This window comes from Petromyzon marinus, chromosome 27 (genome assembly GCF_048934315.1).
Source record: "Petromyzon marinus isolate PM22_M1 ecotype Great Lakes invasive population chromosome 27, UKy_Petmar_22M1.pri1.0, whole genome shotgun sequence".
NCBI classification, from domain to species: Eukaryota; Metazoa; Chordata; class Hyperoartia; order Petromyzontiformes; family Petromyzontidae; genus Petromyzon; species Petromyzon marinus.
Genome location: NC_133693.1, coordinates 341,441 through 361,112, shown reverse-complemented (window position 1 = coordinate 361,112; position 19,672 = coordinate 341,441).

Genomic DNA, 19,672 nt, shown 5'->3' with positions numbered 1-19,672 from the left:
GGGCCCGGGAGCCCTCGCCTCTGGGTCGATAGCAATGAGAGAGGAGGGGTGAGAGACGCCGCCACGCGCCCCTGTCGAGCCGACATCGATTGCGCCGCCACCGCCGTGAGTCGCTGACCGCGCCGCATCTCAGCCGGACTCAACTTGGGTCCCGTGGGATCCTTGACTCCCCCTGAACCCCCCCCCCGCACCCCCCACTTTCCCCATTATCATTATCCCCACCCCTCTGCCAATCGACAGGCTCTCGCGGTAGGGCTGGGATAAGACACCGATGTGTATTATAGATCGGGGCGCACGTGGACGGAGTGTGGGCGAGAAGATTGGTGCACGCGATGAGTTGGGTAGCGATGGGGTCGTGGGGTCTGGGCTAGAGGAATGAGGCGCCTTTCCGAGCCAGATCATTTTTAGCCAAATATCAAAATGTATTTGTGGGGGAGCGGTGGCGCAGTAGTTGGCGCACTGTGCTATGAACCGGGCAACATGAGTTCGGTTCCCGAGCACGGCTAACATCAATGACGAGTTATATCTGAACCTACCCTGGACAACCCCCATTCATCAATGTGGTAGAGTATGGTCAAGCAATGCTCATGGGGAGACCTTCATCAAGCAGCAAATTGAATTTATTTCGCACCGTGCGTCGCCAACCATCAACAAGTAACCAGGCAAGAGCAGAGTTTCACTTTGGGTTCACAGTAAAGACAAAGATCACCAGTGTAGCTTTGACAGGCTGTCGGAGCAAGTGCTGTTAACGAGCACTTGTGAAGGCCGACGCGACATACGAAGCGGTGAGTCGCCAGCATCACGCCCGGCCGCTTTTGTCTCCCCAGTGGCGATGTTTACGCACCGCATCAGGTACTCATTTCAAGCTGAGTCGACCAGAACCGATTCAGATATATAATCGTCACTGGTGTTAGCCGTGAGCAGGAATCGAACCTAGATAACCGGGTTGGTAGCGCAGCGCGCTGACCGTTGCACTACCGCTCTTCATTCGGTGGGTTTGCTCCACAAACATGAGGCGGTGATCATTTGTTGCTCACAGCCCTGAGCCAGTGGTGGAAATTCCATGTTCCTATGGCGGGAACGATCCACTTTACAAAAGCAGCAGCAGCAGCAGCTATGGTCAATCTACTGCTGGATGAATGCCTCCCCAAGCTAACACGAGCTTCTTTCGTCGCTCCATCTCCTTGGGGGGATGTTTCGCGGATGCATTCAATTGCTGAGATACAACTCCCTTGTTTTAGATAGCCCTGGTAAATATAATTGCATTATAATCGTGAATCTTAATCTCTTCTCCTTTGGCATTTGATTATGCATTAACCATTGCGATCTTGTGTTAAATCTAATACAGTAATTATTCTCCCGGGTTCTCTGTATTCTGTTTATATATGCACACACACACATTTATATTTATTTTTATAGTAACTGATAGAGGGCGTTAACCGCTCTCTATCGACTATATTTTTTCACTCTACGGGAGGAATTACTTGGTTCACCGGTGATAGGAGTCGAAGACACAGTGTGTCAGTGGTGATAGAAGTCGAAGACACACAGTGTGTCAGTGGTGATAGGAGTCGAAGACACACAGTGTGTCAGTGGTGATAGAAGTCGAAGACACACAGTGTGTCAGTGGTGATAGAAGTCCAAGACACAGTGTGTCAGTGTTGATAGAAGTCGAAGACACACAGTGTGTCAGTGGTGATAGGAGTCGAAGACACACAGTGTGTCAGTGGTGATAGAAGTCGAAGACACACAGTGTGTCAGTGGTCATAGAAGTCGAAGACACACAGTGTGTCAGTGGTGATAGAAGTCGAAGACACACAGTGTGTCAGTGGTGATAAAAGTCGAAGACATACAGTGTGTCAGTGGTGATAGGAGTCGAAGACACAGTGTGTCAGTGGTGATAGGAGTCGAAGACACACAGTGTGTCAGTGGTGATAGGAGTCGAAGACACACAGTGTGTCAGTGGTGATAGGAGTCGAAGACACACAGTGTCAGTGATGATAGAAGTCGAAGATACACAGTGTCAGTGTCTTGGAGCGGTGTGGAACTCTCGGCTGGCTCGGCGCTGCAAGTGGAACCAATCCAAATCCAATCTATCATTTGTGGGGTGCACAAATACATTTAGATGTCTAATTATAAGCCTGGACTGTACTGCATATGTGCAAAATCTCAGCTTTCTAGGCCTTCTCGAAAACTGCTAGAATTTGGATCACTCAGTCGCAGAGATTTGTATATATATATCAGCTACAGCATTGATCGTCTACTCGTTTGCATTGATTAGTTTCCTGGTGATTACTTGCAGTGTTTTTTGTTTTTATTTCACGTATTGCCCGCGGAGATAGTCACTGAGCTCATTCCGTGGGCAGATACGGCTGTGAACATGCGCTGAATTGTCGACGGTGATGGTGACGAATCACGCGCGGTACATTCACCAATCAAGGTAATTGCCTCGGCAGTCACTTGAAGAGGCGCTCTGGATCAGGAGCATCAGCTGGCTCTGTGAAGCCGAGGGTCTCTCTTGCTGGAGAGACAAAGACTCGTGATGAGCAGTCGTCTGCTTACGTTGCAAATAGCGCGTGTGCAACGGAAGCCACCTGCCTCTAATACCGGCACCAGGGCCCTACATTGCTGCATGCACGGGCATCTCGAACGCATGGGAGTTACGATTCCACTCATAAGAACAATCACATTGATGATGATGATAATGGTCCAGGAGTGACGTGGGTCTCAGAACGAGGCTACAACACGAGCAGTAATAGGAGGCGACGCTGCCATGCAGAGAGAATGAGCCGTGGCCCTGGTTCAGTCGCTGCGGCTCCTCCCGTCCTCCAAACACCCGATCCCTCGTGTCCGTGTGCACACTCCATCGTGATGCTGCGCGCTCCCTTCACTCGCCCTGCCACCGTGCCCACTGTGAGTGGAGCCTGCGAGCGGGTTGTCGTGAAGATGCACAGCCCCCTTTGACTATACCTCACCACGCAACGCAGTGCAGGTTAGTGAAAGCTGGGTGCATAGACGTAGGAGTATAGTGCAGTATAACAATTGATTTTGCTGCAATGCCCTCTGCTGATGACGTAGCCCCGCAGTAGGGTGTAACGCTCGTGAAGGTATGCGTGGTGGTGGTCGCCCATTCAACACTCCCCAGGCTCAACCCCGCTTAGCACCCGCGATGTGACGAGGTGGGGTACACGCCGGGCGGGTTGGATGCTGTGTCTTTGTCTGTCTGTGCAATCGACGGCGCGAGTGAGTTCCTTGACGCGTAGATGTGCGCTCACAATTTCGCGAGCTAAATTTTTATTTGGAAGTCTGCTCGACCCATCAATCCCACCAGTCAACAGTAAGGAAATTCTACGTCGTGAGAATATTATTGTGTTATTTTATTCTATCAATTTATTATTTTATTCTCATTCTACGTGACTTTACCGAAAGAACCAAAGAAGAAGAATCCAACAATAGACGTTGTTTGGAAGAAATTCCTGCTCCTCATATAGGAATTGGAAAATCCCAGCACCAGTGACTTTGGGATCGCGAGACGAGCAGAGCCCCCGCGCCGGCTCTGACGACCGCCCCTTTGGTCTGCACTGTGGACACGAATTCTGTCTCCGTCCTTTACAAATACAGGAATTCTGCAAATTACAGAGGCGATGTTTCTTCCATTTCTCAGCACATTCATCTAGCGCCTTGACAATAATAACACGAATGGCATTTCCCAGAAAGGTCGACAACAACAACGTAGGCACGTGAGAGTTAAGACTTCATAATATGCTATTTGGGGGCTGTGGGGGCTACTTTTGGTTGCTTTTCATTTGCACGGGGAATCATCCTCAATCCAAATCATCAACGTCCATTAATAGATTTCGAGCTCAAGACACCGATAAGGACATCGGCCACTTTGCCTCTTACCTTCATCCCTCCTCCCTCCCCTTTCCTCTACACCAAATCCACTTGAAGAGCGTGGCTGGCGAGAGGGGAGGAAGGCGGAGGGAGGGATGGAGGCTGTGGTGCCCTCTGCACCTGGAGCCTGTGCACCTTTGAGGCCGAGAGGCGCTCTGTGGACAATCTTGGCGCAGGCTCGAAACCTCCGCAACGAAGACTCCGCTATGAGATGGGCGGCTCACGTGCTGCTACTGGGTGTGGAATGTCGCAGGAGCGTGACAGACGGCGCTCTTCGTTTCGCGGGTTAACGAAGAGCGCTGCCGTGCGTTCACGACACGGCGGTTGGCAGCGCTCGACCGTCACGCTGGGCGACCCGGGACTTGTTCGACGGCTAACATCAGTGACGAGTGATCACTGAATCTGGGCACCTCCCTTCAGACGATACTGACCTGCGTGGTGAAGTATGGTCAAAAAAATCAATATGACTGACACGGCATGGGGAAACCTTCAACCAGCAGTGGATCGATCGTGGCTGATTGTAATAATGATGATGCTCAAATTGGAAAACATGCACGGCAGCAGACTGGTGTGGATGCCTCGCGGCGCAGCTGTCCTCTGCACAACTTTTCCCGTGCAGTCCCGTACACGCTCGTACACACACACACGCATTCACACTTCGATGGATTTGTTGATTTGCTAAGGAAAATTTAACCAATCTCCCCGCGTTGCGTCCCGCTGAGTAATTTGTAAGAAGGCCCGCGAACGCACAACGACTGATTGGCAATTTGGGCGGCAAGCAGCTTACACTGATGTATTGCCTTGGTCTGCGTTGCCACCATAAGTCGCCCCCTGGGTTTGGTACAGTCAGCCGTGCATGGCCTCGCTCTTAAAGTCGCTAGCGCAGCAGTGAATTAAATTGTTGCTGCTTCGACGATTACCCGAAGGTTGATGTTGACTCTGAATATAATATAGGAAGAAAAAGTCGAATGTCCTGCTGAAACGAGCATTGTGATGTGGCTGTCCGCATGTCCCGTTTACAGGCCTGAGCCAGTGGTGGGAATTCCACGTTTCGATGGCAGGGGGAGAATCTAACCGTAGGACAACCACTGTTGACTTCCCCAAATTTTGTGGAACGTATTTTATCAACCCCGGAGATATTATGGGCTGAGTCAACCCCCCAATCAGGATTTTAACTCGCAAATTTCCGATTGCGAGCCACTTGCTCTACTGCTGAAACGAGTACAGTCGTAATCGCAACCCCAATAACACCACAATATACACGTGATTGTTTTTTTGCTGCAGCGAAGTCTAATTAACTATCTACTGTATTTGTTGTCGAGCAACTGGCCATTAGGAAGGTTTAGTGGTGGTGCTGAGAGGTTATGTATTTCTGGGAAGCCCCTTTCAATTGATGAACGCTTTTGAGACGAGAGATCTGTAGACGAGAGGTAAGAGAGAAACGTGGGCAGAGACGTGTCATGGGATTGCAGAAGAGAGAGCGGCAGATGAGATAGATGTAATGAGATGAGATGTAGTGAGATGAGATGTAGTGAGAGGAGATGTAGTGAGAGGAGATGTAGTGACATGAGATGTAGTGAGATGAGATGTAGTTGAGATGTAGTGAGATGAGATGTAGTGAGATGAGATGTAGTGAGAGGAGATACAGTGAGAGGAGATATAGTGAGATGAGATGTAGTGACATGAGATGTAGTGAGATGTAGTGAGATGAGATGTAGTGAGATGAGATGTAGTGAGAGGAGATATAGTGAGAGGAGATGTAGTGAGATGAGATGAAGTGACATGAGATGTAGTGAGATGAGATGTAGTGAGATGAGATGTAGTGAGATGAGATGTAGTGAGATGTAGTGAGATGTAGTGAGAGGAGATGTAGTGACATGAGATGTAGTGAGAGGAGATGTAGTGACATGAGATGTAGTAAGATGTAGTGAGATGAGATGTAGTGAGAGGAGAGAGTGCTGCGGACGAATGTCAGAGATGAATTTATTATTACTGTTCATTTATCATATTAATTAGGATTTTAATTCGTGCTAATATTTGAGCAATCCCTGTATCGCCATGAAGCCGGTACCCCTTGAGTTTCTTGGTGCACTGAGTATTTGCTTAATGTGCCCTCGCCCAACTGTGTCCAATGTAATTGTCTCCATCAAATACCACTTGTGTGTGATCAAGTCCACTCCGCGTGGAGCCCTGGCCGTGTTGATCCCTAGTTAACTGAGAATATCGGGTCGGCCTTATTTTACACGCAAAAAAATTGGACTACCTTTGTTTGTTGAACTAAACGATGGTGAAATGCTCACGTGATCCGATCAATATCGTCTCAGCAGTTGCTTTTCTAGGAATGCGATCACGAATCAATGTTTAATTAATTTAAATCTGCAGAAATTACGATTCGATTCACATCGAGGATTTTAATTAAGCATTCCGTGGTATGGAGCGGTGGCACAATGGTTAGTGCGCTTTTCTTTGAACTCGGCTGAGTTTGATTCCCGGCCACGGCTGACATCGGTGGCGAATGATCTTGACCGCTCATGTCCTTGCCTGCTTCACCAACCCACACTGATCAGCATGGTGAAGTATGGTTTACCCATCTCCCATAACCAGAACGGTGTTGGGAGGCCCGCATACATTATTCGATTGACCGTGGCTGATGGTGATGAAAGCGGATGTCTGTCAATGTGTTGGCGTGTGTGTGCGTGGCGCTGTGCTTATGATGAATGCACGCATACACCAAGGTATGCGCATTTGTATTGACGCGCGTGTGTGGGTGCGTGTGTTTGAATGCCTACGACCGATTTGGCCTATGACCTAATCACTCAGCATGTGTCCGATATCGTCAGATCTCGGCAGCTTAGCAGATTTGAGCATAGAGAGTGCTTGGATGGGTGGACCACAATGCGTAACAGGTTGTTATAGGCTGCTGCGGGCCTACGTTGCGGGCAGTGCAGCAAAATCAATTGTACCGTACTTGTAGGGCCCCCACGTCTATGGACCATTAGAGGGGTGGCGCAGTGGTTACCGCACTGCGCAACGAACCCGGTGACCTGAACTCTCATCCCCGCTACGACTGACATCGGTGGTGAGTGGCCTGTGGACGGATCGTGGCCGACGCACCTCATCACCAATCTGCACTGACGGCGCGTGCTGCATGTCGCCAAACAGCCTTGCGGCACGGAGAATCGGACAGGAGGCCTCAACCAGCAGGGGATTGACACGAGGGGCTGCGCGACTCGTGCCCCCACCCTTGCTGATGCCCCCCCTGCCGTACATTAACCCGCACGCTCCGCGACCATAATTGCGTTCGCCTGATAATGGAAACGGCGCAGCGGCCGTTTTGACGCGGGTATCCGTAATCATCGCGGGGTAACGCGGTGCGTTATTACGCGTCCCGTTAGCGAGGGATTAAGATGGATGTCTGTGTCGTCAACCCACCCCCCTCCTCCTCCTTTCCCGACCGTCACTGTTATTACTGGGAGCAATGAGTGTGCGTGTGTCCGCCGTCTTAGCCAGTCGTCTCAACCCAGAGAGCCTTCGACATTTCACGTTGCCTCGAAGTGCACCTAGCCTGGCACACGAGCTGTTGTGACGTCACCGCCACTTGTTTTTGAACCTGACCACGAAAACATTCCGTTCTGTATGTCTGAAGCGTTCCCGGAGTTCTCACTAGGTTGACTCACACTTAAAAGAGCATCTGATGCGGTGCGTAAACATCATAGCAGGCGGGGCCGTGCGTGGTACGAGCCATGCCACCCCCTCCAAGGTGGACCGTGTCGGCCTTCACAGATGCTGCTGCAGGCTCAAAGTTTGCACGGTTACACTGAGGAACGCTGTCTCTTGCATTGTGTCCATGTGCAACGCACCTGCAGGGCTAGCAGTCGGTGCATGTACGAGGCAGTACATCAAATAGGTTGGTGACTTGACGTTACTCTAGTACTCCCTCACTTGCATGATTTGCCTCCAAGTACCTGCTTATTCAAAATGCTGTCTGGATAAGCAATTGGTCTAACGCCTCAAGCGGAGCGGTTGTGCAGAGGCAGAGTGTGGAGGAGACTCGAGGGCGAGTGGGGACCCCGGGGTGATATTGGAGTGGAACCGGAGCCCGGGCGGTGTACGCGATGATAAATCGAGATCGGCTTCTTCGCGTAATTCGTGCGCACGTCACATCCCGACTGAGCCCGTGATTTAATGAGATCACTCTCAAATTAAGGACGTCCAAGGGCAGACGCAGCGAACCCTGCGTTATTACAAACGCAAGCACCCCGTCCCATCCTGCCCCCTCTCCTCGCCGACCCCCCCCCCCCCCCTCGTCTCCCTGCACTGCTCCCCACGTGGATACCGCCCAGCAGCAAATAGGCGGCGATGGCAATAAATAAATTGGCCACGTCCCGCTCACCACAAACAATTTTCCCTGACAGGGTTTGCAGCGCTCTGACGTGTCCACCATTTCAGGAATTAAAGAGGCCCCATTATTATGTGGATCTGAAACGTCGAACATCATGTCCACCAACACACGGCACAAGCCGAAGATGGCGCAGAGCAGCAGCGACAGCCCAGCTAAGCTCCGACGCAGCTCTTTAGCAAAGTTTGGGTCCAACCGCTTGGACGTGGACCTCCTCGACAAATGTTTTCCAACGGCGTTAATTTTCTTTGATTCTCTCGCGGCTCATCAGCAACAAGTATGGCCTTTACGCGTGTACGTGGAAGAGTGCGTTCCTTTGCCCTCCGCTATGATGGGGGCAGTTCCATAATTCCAGACAGTCTCTGTGAATGTGTTGGGTAATCTTTGGTATGGAGATGACACGGCTCTTTCACCCTCGCGTAGAATGTCTACGGGACGTCTGACAAAACATGAGCAAGCTGCAGCGTGTATAACATTCTTTGGCACTGCAAGTCCTCGCCATGTCCGTCCGGTGCTCGCTGAGCTGCATTGGCTTCCGGTTGCCGAACGACTATATTGTAAGGTCGCGCTTGTTACGCACAGCGTGTCTGCCACAAGTGAACCACACCACTTTACTGATCTCGTCAAGGAGCAAAAACCATCACAGGAACTCCGGTCATCCTCGCAGCGGCTTTTGGCTGTTCATCGAACAAAGACGGTCACAGCATCGCCCCCTTTCAGATGCGCTTCTGCGGCCTTCTGGAACGTTCTTCCTTGCGATATCAGGAAGCCACTGGGGTTATGCACTTTTAAATCATCTATATGGAAAACTCATTTCGTTAGCACTACTTTCTGTGTTTAGTGTGTTGTGCGGTTGGCTACGTACGGTGCGAAAGAAGATCAACCTTACACATATATACAACCAAATATGACTGTAATTTAGTCCCTGAGAGTAACACAACTTGAAACTCGAATGCCTCGTATATGGGATTATCTCGACGAGATTTACCATGCTGACCTCCCTCGTTGCGGGAGACAGGCGGACAGAGGTGACGCATCAACGCTTCCTGATCGTGCTACTGGAAAGCGTCGTGAGAAGAGTTGCAAGCAGAGCGCTGCGCCATCGGCAAACCCCGCAGAGGCGCAGAGCGCCTCGTGGTCTGCACCTGGGAACGACGCCCCCCGTTTCCCTTCCAACATCTCCCTTCTCCTCCCCCTCCACATGCCCTGGAGTGTGGCAGTCAATCTCACACGTCCTGCGCACCCTGTCGGCGCAGCCACTACGTTAATTGCAGGCTGTGGGGGTCACAAAAGTTGTTCCAATGCAGCCCCCCACCAAAAAAAATCTTTCACGTCATGGACTTGATTCGCGGTCAATGTTCTTAACTTTCCGCCCTTTTCAAGTTGCATGCTAAGCACGCGCGGTGTCTCTCTGTGGTGTCTTAAGACGCGGTCGATTGTTGCTGTCAACATTGTGAGCTTTTGGGAAGAATACGGAACACGTGGAGAAGCCGCACGTATCAGACGGGAGAACGTTCACAGATCTACCCGGACAGGTTCGCCAACCCACTTGTTGTACTGCCATCTCCTCGTCACCTCACAGCCCAGCGGCGGCTTTGGGAGTACTGTATCACAAATCTCTACGTGATTCACCAACCCCCGTCTGCACAGCGTCGGTTCCCTGGCGTGCTCCGCCAACACTCCGCTGGTTGCGCAGGCCACTCGTCATCATCAGCCATCGCCATTCCACTGCTGGATGAAGGTCTCCCTTGCATGCGATTAAAATACAAATGTAAATATCACCCGTATAGCCTCAAGATAGTTTTTGGGCAAGCGCTGATAGCGAGCACCAATGAAGGCTGCTTCAGTACCTACCGGGGGAGCACGCTCGCCTGCTGCCCCCCACTGCACGCCTACTCCGTACTCGCCGGAACGGCTCCCGTGCCAATTATTTCCAAATGCCAGCTGAGTAAAGGTTGGCAGCAGTGGCGCAGAGCTCAAAACTTGCAGCCAAAAGTTGAAGGTGCCCGGAGAGGTGTGTGGGGAAGGGTGATGGTGGGGTAATAGTGTGTGTGGGGAGGGGTGATGGTGGGGTGATGGTGTGTGTAGGGGGAGGTTGATGGTGGGGTGATGGTGTGTGGGGAGGGGTGATGGTGTGGTTGGGGAGGGGTGATGGTGGGGTGATGGTGTGTGTGGGGAGGGGTGATGGTGGGGTAATAGTGTGTGTGTGGGGAGGGGTGATGGTGGGGTGATGGTGTGTGGGGAGGGGTGATGGTGGGGTGATGGTGTGTGTGTGGGGAGGGGTGATGGTGGGGTGATGGTGTGTGTGGGGAGAGGTGATGGTGGGGTGATGGTGTGTGTGGGGAGGGGTGATGGTGGGGTGATGGTGTGTGTGGGGGGAGGGTGATGGTGGGGTGATGATGGGGTGATGGTGTGTGTGGGGAGGGGTGATGGTGGGGTGATGGTGTGTGGGGAGGGGTGATGGTGGGGTGATGGTGTGTGTGTGGGGAGGGGTGATGGTGGGGTGATGGTGTGTGTGGGGAGGGGTGATGGTGGGGTGATGGTGTGTGTGGGGAGGGGTGATGGTGGGGTGATGGTGTGTGTGGGGGGAGGGTGATGGTGGGGTGATGATGGGGTGATGGTGTGTGTGGGGAGGGGTGATGGTGGGGTGATGGTGTGTGGGGAGGGGTAATGGTGGGGTGATGGTGTGTGGGGAGGGGTGATGGTGGGGTGATGGTGTGTGGGGAGGGGTGATGGTAGGGTGATGGTGTGTGTGTGGGGAGGGGTGATGGTGGGGTGATGGTGTGTGTGGGGAGGGGTGATGGTGGGGTAATAGTGTGTGTGGGGAGGGGTGATGGTGGGGTGATGGTGTGTGTGGGGAGGGGTGATGGTGGGGTGATGGTGTGTGTGGGGAGGGGTGATGGTGGGGTGATGGTGTGTGTGGGGGGAGGGTGATGGTGGGGTGATGATGGGGTGATGGTGTGTGTGGGGAGGGGTGATGGTGGGGTGATGGTGTGTGGGGAGGGGTAATGGTGGGGTGATGGTGTGTGGGGAGGGGTGATGGTGGGGTGATGGTGTGTGGGGAGGGGTGATGGTAGGGTGATGGTGTGTGTGTGGGGAGGGGTGATGGTGGGGTGATGGTGTGTGTGGGGAGGGGTGATGGTGGGGTAATAGTGTGTGTGGGGAGGGGTGATGGTGGGGTGATGGTGTGTGTGGGGGGAGGGTGATGGTGGGGTGATGGTGTGTGTGTGGGGAGGGGTGATGGTGGGGTGATGGTGTGTGTGGGGAGGGGTGATGGTAGGGTGATGGTGTGTGTGGGGAGGGGTGATGGTGGGGTGATGGTGTGTGTGTGGGGAGGGGTGATGGTAGGGTGATGGTGTGTGTGTGGGGAGGGGTGATGGTGGGGTGATGGTGTGTGTGTGGGGAGGGGTGATGGTGGGGTGATGGTGTGTGGAGAGGGGTAATGGTGGGGTGATGGTGTGTGGAGAGGGGTAATGGTGGGGTGATGGTGTGTGGGGAGGGGTAATGGTGGGGTGATGGTGTGTGGGGAGGGGTGATGGTGGGGTAATAGTGTGTGTGGGGAGGGGTGATGGTGGGGTGATGGTGTGTGTGGGGAGGGGTGATGGTGGGGTGATGGTGTGTGTGTGGGGAGGAGTGATGGTGGGGTGATGGTGTGTGTGGGGAGGGGTGATGGTGGGGTGATGGTGTGTGTGTGGGGAGGGGTGATGGTGGGGTGATGGTGTGTGGGGAGGGATGATGGTGGGGTGATGGTGTGTGTGGGGAGGGGTGATGGTGGGGTGATGGTGTGTGTGGGGAGGGGTGATGGTGGGGTGATGGTGTGTGTGGGGAGGGGTGATGGTGGGGTGATAGTGTGTGTGGGGGGAGGGTGATGGTGGGGTGATGGTGTGTGTGGGGAGGGGTGATGGTGGGGTGATGGTGTGTGTGTGGGGAGGGGTGATGGTGGGGTGATGGTGTGTGGGGAGGGATGATGGTGGGGTGATGGTGTGTGTGGGGAGGGGAGGGGTGATGGTGGGGTAATAGTGTGTGTGGGGAGGGGTGATGGTAGAGTGATGGTGTGTGGGGAGGGGTGATGGTGGGGTGATGGTGTGTGTGGGGAGGGGTGATGGTGGGGTGATGGTGTCTGAGGAGGGGTGATGGTGGGGTGATGGTGTGTGTGGGGAGGGGAGGGGTGATGGTGGGGTGATGGTGTGTCTGGGGAGGGGTGATGGTAGGGTGATGGTGTGTGGGGAGGGGTGATGGTTGGGTGATGGTGTGTGTGGGGAGGGGTGATGGTGTGGTGATGGTGTGTGTTGGGAGGGGTGATGGTGGGGTGATGGTGTGTGGGGAGGGGTGATGGTGGGGTGATGGTGTGTGTGGGGTGATGGTGTGTGGGGAGGGGTAATGGTGGGGTGATGGTGTGTGTGGGGAGGGGTGATGGTGGGGTGATGGTGTGTGTGTGGGGAGGGGTGATGGTGTGTGGGGAGGGGTAATGGTGGGTGATGGTGTGTGTGGGGAGGGGTGATGGTGGGGTGATGGTGTGTGTGTGGGGAGGGGTGATAGTGGGGTGATGGTGTGTGTGAGGAGGGGTGATGGTAGAGTGACGGTGTGTGTGTGGGGAGGGGTGATGGTAGGGTGATGGTGTGTGTGAGGAGGGGTGATGGTGGGGTGATGATGTGTGTGGGGAGGGGTGATGGTGGGGTGATGATGTGTGGGGAGGGGTGATGGTGGGGTGATGGTGTGTGTGGGGAGGGGTGATGGTGGGGTCATGGTGTGTGTGGGGAGGGGTGATGGTGGGGTCATGGTGTGTGTATGTGGTGAGAGGGTAGTAGCGGTGTGTGTGAAGAGGGAGTGATGGTTTGTGTTTTTGAGAGGTGATGGTGTGTGTGGGTGGTATCGGCCACCCACCCTCTCATGCCGGCCTTCATAGGTCCTCGCTAACAGCACTTGCCCCAACAGTCTGTTCAGGATATATGGGGGATCTTTGTCTTTATCTTTGTATCGTGGGTGTTGGTGGGGTGTGAATGGATGTGAATGAGCGCTCTCACATTGCACCTGCGCGCGCGCAGCTTCGTGTGGGTGGATGAGACGGGTGAAGAAGCGCAGGTGATGGCAGCCACATTGCGGTTTTCGTTTAACTCGAAAGCCTTGCAGAGCCTCGAGACCCTTCGACAAGAGGGTCCTGCTTTGGTTGGGATGTCGAGCACGCGTGCAGCACGTGTTAAGGGACTGGTTCAGTTTGGGAGGAAAACGGAGTGCCCGAATATATCCCATCGCGCTTACGAAGGCAAAACGCGCGAAATGTCCACACGGATGGGTTAATGAACTCGCTTGCTGTGCCACTTCCGATGGCCAGATAGTTTTGCCATTTATTTATCCACTCAGTATTTCCTTTATAAACATACGACACGACTGTACATTACGAGGTGTTACGTTCAGATTTTTGCGCTGTGCCGCAGGGTAGCGTACTGGTGACACTCTCGTAACAAGACAGCGTTTGGGTTCAATTCCTGACTCGGGCGCATTGTGGAGTTTGTGCTTCAACATTTCTACAAGGAATTATTTTGGATACTCCCACAGGAAAAAGAAACCCCACAATGTAACTATTAGATTCGAAGCAATGTAAAAAAAAAAGTACCTGCAAATAATGTAATTGTTGGCTATGTACGGTAAAAAAGAAGTTCAACATACAATTGGGATTACACTCGGCAGCAGCATCGAGTGTAACAGGACCCCTCCTTGATAAAAGTTGAGATTCGGTGAGGCTTTTCTGTGTTAACTTGCGGAATAACGATGGTAAAAATATATGCTTGGCCAGGTGCATTTGTTCTCAAACGTCGAGTCCATCGCACGTTTTGCGAAAAAGCGGCCGTCTCAATCCCCAAGGATCCATCAAATCCCTCAGGCGGTGCTTCAAATGATGTTTCTTCAAGATGTGAATCTGGCTTCGTGTACTAATTTAAGGCTGAGTTTACCTCGGGGCATGTCCATGACTGCTTCAGCTATCGCTCGCCACCGATGTTACAGCCCATGAGCCGCAGAGATTGCGCGGTACCAACTTCGATGGTAAACACCGCGAACATCCACCATGGGGGTGGTCCAACAAGAGCAGAAGCATCGTGTCCACACGGCGTTTTAGAGACACTTCCTACTCCCATTGTTGCTATTCTATACGCGTTTCACGCCACAATTTCCATAAACAATATTCTCTCAAACATACTGCAATGCCATTCTCTTCATAGCATTTCCTCACATACAAATGCCGTCTTTACGTTGTTACAAGACACATTTGTGATCTGGATTAAAAAAAAGACTCCAATAAAATATTTGGTAGCATTTGCCATCCTCGGTGGTCCTAATAAAATAGGAATAAAATAGGAATACGCCAATGGCTCAAGGACCCTTAGCCGTGACAGGAAACCAAACTCAGGTAGCCGCGTTCACAGCGCAGCATACTAACCGCAGCGCCACCGCTCAATTAAACCACCACGATACTCCTACCTCCTGCCACTACCTCCTGCCACTACCTCCTCTTCCTACCTCCTGTCCCTACCTCCTGCCCCTACCTCCTGCCCTTACCTCCTGCCCCTACCTCCTTCCCCTACCTCCTTCCCCTACCTCCTTCCCCTACCTTCTGTCCGTACCCCCTGTCCGTACCCCCTGTCCGTACCCCCTGTCCCTGCCTCCTGCCCCTACCTCCTTCCCCTACCTCCTTCCCCTACCTTCTGTCCGTACCCCCTGTCCGTACCCCCTGTCCCTACCTCCTGTCCCTACCTCCTGTCCCTACCTCCTGCCCCTACCTCCTGCCCCTACCTCTTGCTGCTACCTCCGCCCTCCCACGCACGTGCAGCCGGGCAAATGTGCCACGCACGCGCGCTAATTGGAAGGTGTTAAGAGGCGCTCCCCGTGGACTCGCGGCGCTGGGTCGCCCGACCGCCTCCTCCTTCATCAGCGCTGGCCTCGGGGAGCGAGCGCGGCGCGCCCCACGGCGCTCATTATGTATTTATTTAGACCGCGGGGAGTGGGGGGAGAGGGCTGCGTGGGGCCTCCTTGCCGCGCCGATGATGCCTGCGACTCGCAGTCTGCGTGGTCGTAACTCGTGCGGCAGTGGTGACACTGAAGGTCCGAGGAGGAGAGATGGGAGGTAGGAGAGATGAGATGATAGAGAGGGAAAGCATGTTTGTGCCCCGTGTAATAGGCCACAAAGACCAGTTGATTACAATGGGATGGTGGTCTCTCACGGGGGACACCTGCGAACAAAGCACTATTGGGCTATATTAACACAAGTTTTGCTGTCTGGCTGGCTGGCTGGAGGGAGGGACGGACTGACGGTCGGACGCTTACGTCCAAAGGACGTGCGGGTTGTAAGTAAGAGTAAAAATCAAGAGAAAATCTAAACAACAAAAACATGCTTTTAACGTACCAAAGCTAATACTATGAAACATCTGCACGTACATTCCAGCCATGTTTCCATGCTGTGATATAATACACATGGAATCCGGCCACCAGTAGTGCCAACAAGGGATAGTTTCCATAGTTGCCTGCGTTGTGGAATTTCCGAAACAATTGCAAGTAATGAATGCCAGTGACTCAATCCGTGGGAATATAATTGACAGGGCACGTCCGGATGTGGCACAGATTACGCATCTTCCCACAGCTATAGTTGATGTGTGCCAATAGCACCATGCCAAACGATGAACATTCCATCGAGAACTCTCACTCAGCAAAACAATGCCATCACCTATTTTTGTAATCCCTTCGGCAAGTCTCAATATAAGCAGCCCCGTGCTCTGACATGGCCATTGTGAACCATCAGAACTGCCTTCGCTAAATTAGTTTTCAAGTCACTGCAGCCGGCCCCTGTATTCGCCGCTCAGTGCTCCTCTGACTCGGCCATTGTGAATTCCTGTCAATCGCCTTTGCTACCTCTTCTGCTCGAACAAATCTTACGTTATTGTGGACACATTTTGGGCTTGAAGCCAAACGACTTTAATAGCCGGGCTCGACCACTGAATACAGCCTGGGAACAAAAACCCAGCTCTGGGCATCATGGAAAAGCAAACTCATTGGGGCGGCGTTGGTGGCGTCTTCATGTCACGTACCCACCAGCGCGCAAACGTCAGGTGCCAACTCACTCGGTGAGCGCTCACGTAGTCCATTTCCTTAACCATTCACTAACCCGCAATCACCTGCGTGGTGAAGTATGGTCAAACAACCCCCATTACTGACACAGCGTGCGGAGATCTTCACTCAGCAATGGATTGACTAGAGGCGGTACATTAAAATGACTTTCACTGAATTTGACAGCCCTAACCCAGCAGTGGGAACCATGAATGCGACGTTCGTATGGCAGGGGAAAGCAATTTTCTCGGTGCACCGTTGTCTGCCGGTATTTAATTGGGAAGCCTCGTGTGGCGCGGTGGTTCGAGCGCTGCGCACCGAGCGTCAGAGAATTCCACGCACCACAGATTCTGCATCCAGAGTCAGCTTGAGTTTAATTACTCAGGGCCAGGACAGGTCCCCTGTACGAGACGGTAATTGTGACAGACAGATTAAATCTGGAAAGCCAGCGTGGAGTCTCATTGGTACCTGTTTCTATCGTGCGAGGATTATTTTGAACAAATGTTACACCGATGAGAACATCGGCGATATGGAACCAATTTCACAACGTGCGGTCCGCGCACATGTGATCCGGCGCATTGGAGGACAGGGTTGATGGATCGCATAGAGATTTGTGAAAATTTCAAATAAACTCGGGTTTGTGGTGGTGAGGAGGTGTCAGTACAACAAGTGCAGTGGGTTTCTAAACCCGTTTGTGCGTACTTTTGAGTGGTATCGATTCCTCATATGCTTGGCGATTCTCCAGATACTGCAATGAACAATGATTAACGGAAGTGGTCAAACAACTCCATGAAGAATCCTCCTGAGAGTGGAGTGAGACGCATTAAGGTTTTCCTGGATAAATACATGTCAATTTAACTTAACAATTAACTTAACATGTCAATTTAACGTAACAATTAACTTAACATGTCGATTTAACTGGGCGCGTCAGTGTGGGATCCAGAGCAACATTGAGCTCTGACGCAGTTTTGTCAGAACAATACAAATCAGAGGCGGGCGGGCGGGTGGCTCGGCATTGCTGAGATCCGGAGTTCAAATTCGGGCTTCAGCTGCCCAACTATGATTAGAGTAGGTCCCCCAAGTGATAACACCACAGGTCCCCAAAGTGTAGCGAGTTGACGATCTCAGCCTGGTTACCTATTGTTACAGAGATAAAAAAAAAAACATTCATTCATTTGTGACTTAATTTGGCGACAATTCTAACTCTGAATGAGAAAGCTGTGTTTTATTTACGAGAGACACAATTGTATTAAATCGCGTTGCGTAATAATTTACTCCGATTGGCGATCTTAAGTTGTCGGTACAACTCAAGAGTTTCCATCTTGGGTGGCACCAGAAAGTCACTTATTTAGCCTGGACCCATTGACCTAAATAGTTCAGTGCGGTCAGCTTCTAGGGTCGATCTCTGACACAAGATTGTGCACTGCTCGCTGCTCGATCAATTTGACAAAAAAGCAACAAAACGAACCCAGCGTTGCGAGAGCGCTCGGTGACCTCGCGAAATCTGCGCGGTGTGCGTCCGTCCGGCGTGATGCATTGAGCTGTCTGGACTGCGTCTCGCGTATAGATTAGTAAACAAATGGGGCAGACGATAAATGTCCGCTTGTGTTTAAAATGCGCGACTTGGCGAGGAGCGCAGTGGGAGGCGGTGGTGAGGAAGTGGCCCTGATCTTGCCGTGATCTTGCCGTGCGTGATCTGGCCGTGATCTTTCCGTGATCTTGCCGTGGTCACAGGTTGCCGAGGCAACGCAGAACCAATGCTGAATGCGAGCCGGTATAGTCCGCAATGCTGTCCCAGGATTTGTTTTGACATGCCACATTCATCTCGAATTATTTTGACCTCAGTATTATAATAATATGGGGTACAATGATACTTGATTATTATGGTTAGGCGTAACTTGCACTCTCGTGGTAGTGCCTTACGCCGAAAAACCCGACTACTTTGAGCCGGCCGAGTAACTTTTCGAGAGGGAGGCCAGATGAAGGACGGGAACATCGGACTCAGGGCTGGGTCCCCGTGTCCGAGTTGCTGCGAGCACGCACCACTGTTGAATCTCATCGCTAGCAATGGGACGTGTGTACTGTATGTGTGTATCTGAGGTGCGGTTGCAGGACAACAAACATATTGTCAAGGCAGCAGTGGTGTCGGTGAGAAGCGGCTGACCCCTCTTGTGATCTCAGTTCACAAACACATCATGCGGTGCCGTGGAGCGTTACCAGTAATGCGCGGTAATGCCGTCTTTGTAAGCAATGATCCACGGCATCGCATAATGTGCTTGTGCAAATAGAAGCGAAACTCCGCTGTCTCTCCACACGAACAGGTTTACTTTTAGTCTGTCACCCTATTGGCTTCCCAGACCAATATTTTCAAGCATCATTGACCGGCTTCGACCCTCGAAGTCTCACCAGCAGAGGCAGGCTTGTGAACAGATGCTGCTGTATGACCGGGTGTCATTGACAAGAGCGCTCCCTCTGAGCTGCGCACGCCGCGCGAGTAGACTCGTGCACGGGCCCGTGCCGATGGGTCGGTGTCGCGCACGCAAACACGGGCGCCATAGGGAAGGTGACTGCACCCCGTCCAGAGGAAGGACGCCATCGATAACCCGCATCATCCTCCAAGCCGTTCACGACTCAGGCGGGCCGAGCAGTCGTGCTGCCACACGCCACATGCGCCGTTACAACCCTCTCCACAGCGCTCGCACGCCACTGTGTTAAAATAAAAAATCACCATCAGCCATGGTCAATCCACTGCTGGCTGAAGCCCCCCATCTCCAAGTCGCTGCCACCTCTCGCTACCCCCGATGTAATAATCGAGGCAGCACCTACACGTGAATTGATCACCGTTCTTGTGCATGACCATCGGCCATGAATCCTCCCACGGCGTGCCCTGCCCACACGCGCTTCCCTTAGCAGCGTCATTAACCTGCGATGATCTCGAATCCATTCTCTCCATGTAATTCCAAGAATGCATATTTAAGACGCAACGCTTACGCTAATTGTGAAATTAAATAAAGTGCTCCAAGTGTTGTGTGTATTTTAATCCAATTTGCATTTGCTGTGCTGCCAAAAACCGACGTGCTAATTGTGAGTCCGCGGCTAGATAATTGCATCGGCTTTTCAACACCAATCACGTAATTAAAACCCAATTCGTCGCATTATTTTTAATTTGCAACTATTACAGTGTGTGTACGGAGCTGGCGGTATTTTGTGTTGTGAGTTATGTCATTTGTAAAACGAAGTGACTTCTAAACGTGTTCGGCGGCGTTCAACAGTTGTAACAAA